This window comes from Quercus suber, unplaced genomic scaffold (assembly GCF_002906115.3).
Source record: "Quercus suber isolate HL8 unplaced genomic scaffold, Cork oak 2.0 scaffold_108, whole genome shotgun sequence".
NCBI lineage: Eukaryota > Viridiplantae > Streptophyta > Magnoliopsida > Fagales > Fagaceae > Quercus > Quercus suber.
The window spans coordinates 701,794-712,207 of NW_027069573.1; the positions used below are offsets into that span (position 1 = coordinate 701,794).

General features: G+C 32.4%; 1 long non-coding RNA gene across 1 annotated transcript; it reads right to left on the reverse strand.

Annotated features, from left to right (window-relative positions):
* Nucleotides 1-7,977: 7,977 nt before the first annotated feature.
* Nucleotides 7,978-10,412, reverse strand: LOC112033916 (uncharacterized). Its single transcript, XR_002885307.2, has 3 exons — nt 10,335-10,412; nt 8,814-9,264; nt 7,978-8,723 (listed from the first exon to the last, which is right to left on the reverse strand). It is a non-coding gene; the product is annotated as an uncharacterized LOC112033916 (long non-coding RNA).
* Nucleotides 10,413-10,414: the final 2 nt, after the last annotated feature.

Consider the following 10,414-nt stretch of genomic DNA (forward strand, 5'->3'; position numbering starts at 1 on the left):
TTGCTTAAGCAGTAAGCACTACCACCGATTCTCTCAATAATTCATTCATTTTAAACTGTTGAATCTTGAATGATCAATCATAACAAAAGATAAATTCAGCTTAATCATTAATTATACGTCTCACATAACTTCTGTTACCCAAATACCTTTTGGACACCTTGAATCTCAATTAGCACGTTGTTCAAACATAGATAACGTGAATCAAAACATTCCAAATCCAATACAAAGCAAAATGAGAGAGTGCATATATAATATTATTGGTAACCTTGAACCTTTTTTTGAGAAACTGGCAACCTTTAACCTGGTATTGAGTGTTTTGTGTAGTTGGGTTGATGAATGATGATAGAAATAGACTTCATGGAAAATAATTTCGTCCATTCTCCTTTTTGCATGGTACTGCTACATATATCAATCCTAAATATCTGCACACAGTCCAACGACCAATGTCACCAATCCCAGCCACATTTTGTAATAATCAAAAACAAAACCTTACTCAAAAGGAAAAAGCTTCAATTACTACACCATTTTTTTCTGTCATTCTTCACAGCAATACATATACCCCAAAGTGTAACAACCCCACCTCAATTGTGTAGATATTATTTCAATCCTAGACCCTTAAAGTTTTGCTCTCTTCCAATGCTCATTGACACCCTAGATCTGATTTAGATATTGTTTAAGTGTAGGGATGACCAAATCCAATGGATAATAGATACCCTACCCAACTCGACTGAAAATTTTGGTAATTACTCGAAATGTAATTGGAGGTATAGCATTAAATTAAATGTGTGTTTTGTGGTTATGTGATGTGATGAGTCCCACATCAGGCATTCATTTGGGTAGATATGAGCTTTATTAATAATTATAAAGAGTTTCAATTATGACTAGTCCTAGCATAGATGTGACTAGTGTTCTTCCTTGGATCATTACATAAAGCTTGTCACGCATTTTACATTCAATTATTATTTAAGAAGAAACAAATATAAGTAAATTTATAACTTATATTAGAAAAGAAAAAATACAAGATTTTATAAACACTAGTATGTAACCCCGTGCTACCGCACGGGACTGGTTAATTGTAATGATGCTATTGGCCAATTTTTTTGTTTTTGTTTTTTTGGGTTTATCACACGGATCATCGGATGATAGAATTAAATAAAACAATGAAAAATATATATTGCATTTTATTATTTAAGTAATGCTGTTGGTCTTTTTTTTTTTTTTTTTGGTTATAAAAAAAAAAAAAAAAAAAAACCACACACACACAATAGAAAGGAACCCAAATTAGCCAAAAACGGAAGATGTGAAGGACACTATGACTACCGATCACTGAAACCATCAGACTGGAGTATATATAAAAAGCCAACCCACAAAGAAAGAGAGAGGCATACCGGAGCCATGGGAGAAGAGGGTCGTTGCCAGAGTAGGATTTGATGTCTAAGATCAAGGAGCTGAAGAGATCGGTGTTGTTGTCGTTGTTGGCTTTGGCAGAAGGGGAGGTGAACCTGTAAAACAAGCGTGTCTGATATATAAAGAAGAGCAAAAGGTTTTATTAGCCAAAAAAAAAAAAAAGCAAAACATTTAAATGTAAAATGCAGATTTCTAGAAAGGGAGCTGTATATTGAAGGATTTTGGGTTTTGAGAAGGGGAGGTGAACCTGAATATACGTGGGTGTGAAGAGCAAATGTTTTATTCACCCAAAAAAAAAAAAAAAAACAAAAAACAAAAAAGAGCACAGCGTTAAAACCCAAAAGGCTAAAATATTAATATTGAATTATTTACTATTGTAAGGCATGCAGTATTAACTGTATAAGGGGAACAACGAAGAAAAGCAATTCATTACTGTAAAAAGTCCAACCTAACGTAAATTAGAATAAAACTACAACTTTTTGCACATGAAACATAAGATATTAGTAAGTATTTTGACATGACCTCCATTGAATTGCTCTGAGAGTAGGTGATAAAGAAAAACTTCATGAGACATATCCTTTGAAGATGCACGAGCACCTTGTGAGACTATTGGTGTGGTCATTTTAGTTGAGTAGATAGGATTGTTTATTTGAAGGTTCATTATTATTGGACTCTTTGGTTTTGTATTCAATAATTTATTTTGCACAAAAATTAGAAAAATTGATAGAAATGTCTAATTGGAATCTAATTGGATTTGATCAACTATTCGGTTTTTGTAGCCAATAATTCACTTGAAACAATAATTAAAAATTAAATGAGACACATGGCAAAAATTTAGACTTCAATTGAAATCCAATTTATAATCTAATTGGATTTTCTTAGAGTTCTAATTGGTGTGTACACGTGGCACATAATTAGAGTTCTAATTTGGAATTGCAATTTCACACTTTCTCTGCTTCACCTATTATTATATATATAGATAATTACAATGTAATTAATTTTATCAAGAACCTAAAAACTTTACATTGGGAATGTGACATAATTCTTAATCAAGCAAGTCCTTTTTTACACAAACCTCTCTTATTAAAGGATCACTAAAGTGGATCAAAATGGACCAAAGTGAATTGAATAGGACTAAGAGTTGACCGAATGGACCGAATATGACCAAAGTAGACCAAAATAGATCGAGTAGGACCGAATAGAACCAAAATGGACTAAATAGGACCGAAGTGGACCGAATAGGATCAAATTACCTAAATAAGAAAAATATAGACCAAATAGGACCAAAGTGAACAAAATGGACCAAATAGGATCGAAATAGAATGAATAGAGTCGAAGTGGACTGAATGGACCAAACTAGACCGAAAAGGATGAAAATGACAGAATGGACCGATTGGACCAAATAAGACCAAAGTGGATCGAATTGAATTAAATTGACTGAATAAGACCAAAGTGGACCGAATAAGACCGAATAGGCCCAGAAGAACCAAAGTGGACCGATTAGAACCTAAGTGAACTGAATAGGAACAAATAGGAACAAAGTGGATCGAATAGGATCAAAGTGGACCGAATAAGACCAATGTAGACCTAAGTGGAACGAGTAGGACCAAAGTGGACAAAATATGGCTGAATAGGACTAAACAGACTAAATGGATTGAAATGCTATGTCCGCTGATGTAACTCAATAGGAGCTACAAATAATAAACACTAAGGTTCAACTAATGTTATTAAACTGAACTTAGCCCGGCTGGTTGGACTGGTAACCCGATGACCTAGCACATAAATCGGTTTTGGTCATCAATTGGATTAGATGTGCACAAGACCCAGTCAAAACCGATAAAACGTAGCCAAATCACACAATTTGCTTAAAACTCATTGGGTTTTAATAACCCAGTTGAGTTTGTGAATTATGTAAAATTACATTAATTAGTCAATTCCATTGACTTCTTTACTATTTAATGTATGATAATATGGTAATTTAAATAAGGGGAAATCTAAATAAATAAATAAAAATACAATTTTCAATTTCACAAAGCCAGTTAGCACGTAGGTACGAGTATATCAGTATATGTTATATAATTTATTGCTTAAACCTTCTTTTCTCTTCTTTTGTTTACATTTTTTGTTCATTGCTTTAAGTTTAAGTCTTTAACTCTTTTTTAATTTTTTTTTAAATTGTTTAAAATCTCTTTATTTGACCTTGCAGTTCAACTGTTGACCCATTGGTTGAACCAATGACCCAGTGAATTGGCTCATAGACCGGGTTAACATCCGGTCTGAGTTTAATAACTATGGGTTCAACTTATATATATATATATATATATAATTGGTGTGTTTCAACCACCTTATAACCAAATTTTGAATGTAATTGAGATAATGTGCTGCCTTAAAAATTGTGGTAGAGGTGGAATGTTTTCTTCAAAGATACAATTTGACTATTATGAACAATTTAACTTATTAGGATAAGATAGACTCAGGATTTCAAATTGTTGTTGTAGCCGGACTTCTATATCTTGTACTTGAGTTTAAACAACTTGGTGATTAGGATTTACGGTGATTGATCTGTTGCAATGCTCTCAAAAAACTCAAGGCAAAGGCAGAGGCAGAGGCAAACGCAGAAGAAGAACAATGACTTTGGACAATTTTTCCGATTGTCTACTGACAGAAACTCTGCTTTGGCTGCCTTTAAAATCTGTATTTCAATGCAAATGCATATCAAATCGCTGGGGCTCTTTAATCTCTAATCCTTATTTTACTCGCTGCTATGTTGGCCACCACCACAAAAACCTTCAGCCCTTTACATTGCTCTTTGAGTCGGCAGATATCCTATCAAATCGTGCCTTCACAACTGATTCTGACGAACCAGAATTCAAAACTCTCGCTTCTTATGTACACAGATACAATGAGCTTGAAGATTCGTGTAATGACTTGCTCTTATGGCGCAAGTGGCCTAAAGATGAGGTGCCTGGTAAGATGAGCGTTTACTATGTGATGAATCCAATCACTAGGCAATGTCTCGAGCTCCCTCCCATCACTCAACCTCGTGGTTTTTTCATTCAAGCTGGGTTAATTGCAGCTATGACTACAATAATAATAATATTGATGATAAGCAACTCAGTTACAGTGTGGTGCTCATTCCTTATTTGAGTCACAAGTCAAGAAAATTCAAGATACACGTTCTCGTCCGACACCAGTGAATGGAGCGAGTTGGAGCGGTTGTTGCCGGTGCTGGAGGGATTTGAATTATGTAACTTTCCCAGGTCTGCTGTTTCCTAGAAAGGCTTGCTTTTTTTGTCCTGGTACTGGTGGCCGTCTTCTCGCGTTTGATCCGTACATCGCCAGATCTTGTCGATTGATTGGGAAGCCTATAGAATATGAGTCACTTGGAGGAACTGATTGCGTTGGAGTGTGCCAGGGGTGCCTGAGGATATGTCAGATTTCATTGTGGTTTCGTTTAGGTAGTGTTTTACGTGTTTGGGAGTTCGAGGACTATGATAATGGAGGTGGAGGCCAATGGTTCTTGGAGCATGAAGTGTTTTTCAACCAGTTGGTCTCAAAAAAATCTCCTTGGCTCACACAATATGTTCCACTGAAATTTCCCTTTGTCACAGTACTAGCTTTTCATCCTAATGATGGAGATATCTTGTATTTGGTGATAGAAATGAAGGTTGTATTATGCAACTTGAGGAGCAAAACAATGGAAGTCTTTTGTGATATTCCTCGGCTGTGAAGGTGAGTGCACTATCATCAACTTTGTGCTACCATGTTGGCCAACTCCCATTCCATAATTATGTTAATGCCACCAAATTGATTGTGTTGCTTGTTAGAATCTTCAGCTTTGGGTTTTGTGTTTTTTGACTTGCGTTCACGCTATTATTGTTGATTTTTCTAATTATTGTTACTATTTGATCATCCCATCATCTAATCTTGTGGTTCTTAACATTTATTTTCTCTACATTATGAAGTGTGTTTCTTTAACTATTGGCATTGGTGATCACTTGTTTTAGTTTTACATTCAACAATATATGGATATTACAAGGCATTACTACTTTCCTAGCAGAGAAACACAACTCCAACTCGCCATAAACAGTTTGATCAAACTTTTCTATTTGGTGATCAACATTGAACTTGCAATATATTTACTCCCAATATATGCAGTCATTCCTTTCTCTCCCCTTGTGTATGGACTTCTCTCTAGTTGTATTATACTCCCTTCATCTTAGATTGTTTGGCCTGTATTCTATTTTGGGCTATCCCAAAAATAATTAAGTCCTCTTTCAAAAGTTAAATATCATTATTTTTTTAACATTTTCATTATGCCTCTGTGGAATTTATCAATACTTGTATTAAAATTTGATTTGAATATTAAGATTGAATTTGGTCAGGCTTGGTTGTAGAATTTAAATTTGAAGATAACTTTGTAATGTTATTGTACTAGTAGTACACCGATAGGGTTTGTAATCTACAATAACTTTGAAAATTGAACACGGTAAAATTTTTATTCTTTTATTTTTATATGCACAGTTGTTTAAATTTTTGATAAATTTGTTTAAGGGTAATTTAGGAAACTTCTATTTTTTTTTTTTAAATGACAAGAGTTAGTAAAATACGGTGTGAGTTTAATACAACAAGTATATAGACGTGTATAGTTTGGCATCTTCCAAAAAAGTACGTTTCAAAAATTTGGCTTAAAAATGTGGGAATGGAAAAAAAAGGGTACGTATATGTTACGGGTATGTTACATTTGTTTTTAAAAAAATTGTAACAAAAATACGTAAACATTTACCATATATTTTTTTAGATAAATTCAATCATCTCTGTATCCTAACTTTTTAACTCCTATCAAGTGTGATTTTATCTATAGAACATACAAATAAAATTTAAATTTTTTGAGAACAATGTAGTAGAAATTACAAATTTTATTATATAGGTCATATAAATTGATGTCATGATGTGTCATTAATTATAACAAGTAATTCAAACACTCATTATTATTTTGATAAAACGAGACCAACCACATTTATTGGCTCATCAATTATTAAGTTTTTGTAGTAGTAGTGCTATGTCTATAATATTTTTCATAAGAATTTTATAACAAATCTTAAATGACAAGCTATTATTGCTGAGTGAGAAAGTGATATTAATGGTGAGCTTAAATTATAATTTACTATCTAAATTATAATTTACTATCTAAACTTTGTTGTGAAAATATTGTAAATGTAGTATTCTAATATATTGCACTAGTTTTAAAGTATTTAATATAATAATAATAACCTTCTAAATAATAATAATGATAATAATAATAATCCTAAACATGATTATTTGGGCACCAGGAACAATGACACAAACTTGGGATATGTGTTTTATCATGTTTATATTTTAAATATATTAAACATGACTCTTAAACTCGTTTAGTGTTTGTTTGGGAACGACTTATTTAGCTGAAATTAAAAATTTTTTTTGCTCAAAGTATTGTAAATAAAGATAAAAGTTAATTGAAATAATATAGTAGGACCCATGAATAGTATCAAAAAGTGCAATGAAACCCATAAGCAATAGCAAAAATAAACTAAATAATAAAATAAACAGGTTTTTTAAGCCAATGCTAAACACAACCTTAGTATTTGACATGTATTTGTTTTATTGAGATTTTTTAATATTTATATTCCTAATTATTTGACGCAACAACCAACAATTTTCAATAAAAAGTTGGTTTTTTTATTTTTATTTTTTTAAGAATCCGAATGTAACGAGCCAATTTTTACATTGTTTGTATTTAACACTTGTTGTATGTTTAAACTTAAAATAACGCTTTTATTTACAAAACTTTGCAAACACTACGCAAGACGTGAGTAACTTTGATTTTAACAAACGCACGAGAGTTGTTCGTGTACTTTATCCGTATTTACTAACTGAGATGATAAGCCATTTAATGATGTACCCAAAAATAATTGTATTTTTTTAAGCCAGACAAACAATTTAGGATGGAGAGACTACTTCTTTAATTGATAATAGTGAAACTGCGTAAATAAATTTTTTTAGAGCATCTCTAGTAGAATAGCCAAATTTTTGTACTGTTTGGCTAATGAACAGTAACATTTAGCTTTTGTCTACCCACTTTTTCAAATACACTTCTAACATATTCTCTATCACATTCTCTATCTCATTTAAATATTATTTCTTCATTCATTCTTTATTCTTTTTTCAATATTTCTTTATTCTTCCTTTATTCATTCCTAACAGCTATATTTTTCAAATTCCCAACAGCTATATTTTTTAAATTTCACAACATTTTCAAATTTGGCAACAATCATATTTCTCAACTATTTTATTTATCCGATCATATTTTCAAATGATCATACATTTTCAACAATCATATTTTTCCAATGATCATACATTTTTCAATATAAATAATATTGCAATGATCATATTTTTCGAATATATATAATCTTCTAATGCAAAGTTTAATGACAATAGCATCAAATCTATCGACTACTTGCAATGTAAAAAACAAATGTTCTAATACATCAAATAATAGTAGATAATACATCAAATGTTCTACCAAGTCAGTGGGATCACATTGCAATAAAAAAAAAAAAAAATGAGTGACCCTATATATTCTAGTAAGTTTGATCACATTGCAACAAAATAAGTTTAAAGTGCTCTCCTGACTATACAAAACAAAAGCACCCCATGTCAAGCTAATTCCTTCGCTTTTCAAGGATTTCCATTTGGCGTTGATGAATATATTCTTGTTGCATTGGAGGCAATGCACTTACATCCATCATCATAATCTCTTTTTCCTCCTTCATATTCTCCAATCTCAATTTTTCTATTTCCCTATCCTCTTTCAATTTTTCCATTTCCAATTCCATTTTCATTTGTGCCGTTGTAAGTTTTCTATCCTCGAGATGAATTCTTGCCATCTCTTGCTCATAGTTTGCAAGACATCCTTTTTCAATAGTAGCTATTTTCATCTCATTCATTTTTCTTCTTTCTTCCATCATGACATTTAATAAGGCTTCCATATTTGAAGATGTACCTTCTTTGCTCTTTTGTTTTTTCAATCTTTCTTTCTCAGCCTTCTTGCCTGGTGGTCTCTCCAATACATTAGGAACATGTGGGATATCTTCATCCTCTAAATCTATTGGCTCTAGAGTAGGAGATGAAGATGTTGTCTCAAGTCTCTCTCTTTTTGGTCTATGCTCTTGAATAGTACGCAACTATTTTGGTGAGTGCTTCAAAAGATTCCAACAATGTTCATATGAAAATATGGAACCTTGGAATGTTTGATACTGTTCTCTTGCCTTATTGAGCTGAAAAATTAACAAATATATTATAATTAATATCTCGAAATAGTTGAAACAAATTATCAAACTAACACAAATTTTTTTTGTAAGATGTACCTTGTCTTCCTTGGTCATACCACTTTGATTCATTGAATCAATTTGTGACAAATACCCACAAAACTTATTGGTGCATTGTTGAATTGTTGACCACCGATTCATTAGAGAAGTTTGAGTACGTGTAGACTCAAAGGTCTTCCACTTGTGGTAGTAGTCTGTAATTCTTTTCCAGTAAGTGCCTTTTTTTTTTGGTTAGTACTTTGCACCACATCTTGGTTAACATTAAGAAATGCAGACACAAGAAGATTGTCTTCTTGGATGGAGAAGTTGGCACCGTGTTGTGATTTCTTAGCTATGGATTCAACCTCGGGTGGAGGCATTTGGCTGAATACTTGAGCTTGTGGAACACTATCTTCACCACTTATATGTGAAGATCCTATCACATATTCATTATTAGGATCTTCTAAAAAATCAGTGAAAGATATAGCTCCTGGAATATGCGGATCCATCCCTAGCAAGAAAATTAATAAAGTATATTGTAAGAAACCCCTCAGATAGGTTTCACAACTTGAAAAAAATAAAACAAACGCACTCAGGCAGATTTCACACCTTGTAGAAACCCCTCAGTCCTGGTATCACTTATCTATTGAGCATTGAATGAAAACAAACCTATACTATGAACTATTCCCAACTGCAAAATTTGCCACATCATTAATTTGTACTATACTTGGCCTGAATTAGAGATTTGGCCAAAGCAGAAGCATCTAGCTACCTGGACAGCTAAGTTGTACATGCAGAAAGTTTGGACTTCAATACTGTTATAGGATATATATTGAAGGCATATTTTCCTTTCAACATTCATCAGAATACTCTAGAGTCTAGGTTGAATTTTCACAAAAACCTGATTTTTGAACAAGAATAACCAATTGATTTTTAATTATTAATTTATTACAGATACAAAATATATATATTTTAAAACAATGGATCCATCAAAAACAGGGTTCCTCTGTTTCAGACCAGAGCAGCTTCTAAAATGTCAAGAAAATAATTGGGTTAATTTATAACCTTCATTCATAACAAATTCAAAACCTTCAATCATAACAAATTTCCCAATTATCCATTCAAAACCCAAATGAATTCTATAGATTTATCACAAATTTCCCAAACCTTGAAACCCGAAAATCCAAATCAATAGCAAACAGAACACAAACCCATCATATACAGTATCCACCAAGAATCAAAAACAGGGGAACAAACACAAACACAAACACAAATTACGAAATAAATATCTTAAATGGCTCTTCCAACTCTAACCAATAGTTACAAATGCACCATATACATGACATACAAAACAATTAATCTTAATTTTCTTATTAGCACTGATTTATATCAAAATAGAACCCACTCAGGACTTTCATCAAACAGGTGGTGAGCATGTTCAAAAACAATAAACAAGGGAACATGATTTCAAATGAACAATAAACAGAAACCCATATACGGTATCCACACAGAAACCCATTTTTCTAAACACAAAAAATAGCCAATTAGAAATATGATTTAAAATGATTGAAGTTGACATACCTGTTTGATTTCAGCTTTTGTGAGAGAAATCCAGGATTGTTTCAGCATAGAATGAAGGGGGCGGTCCCAATGTTGTGTGG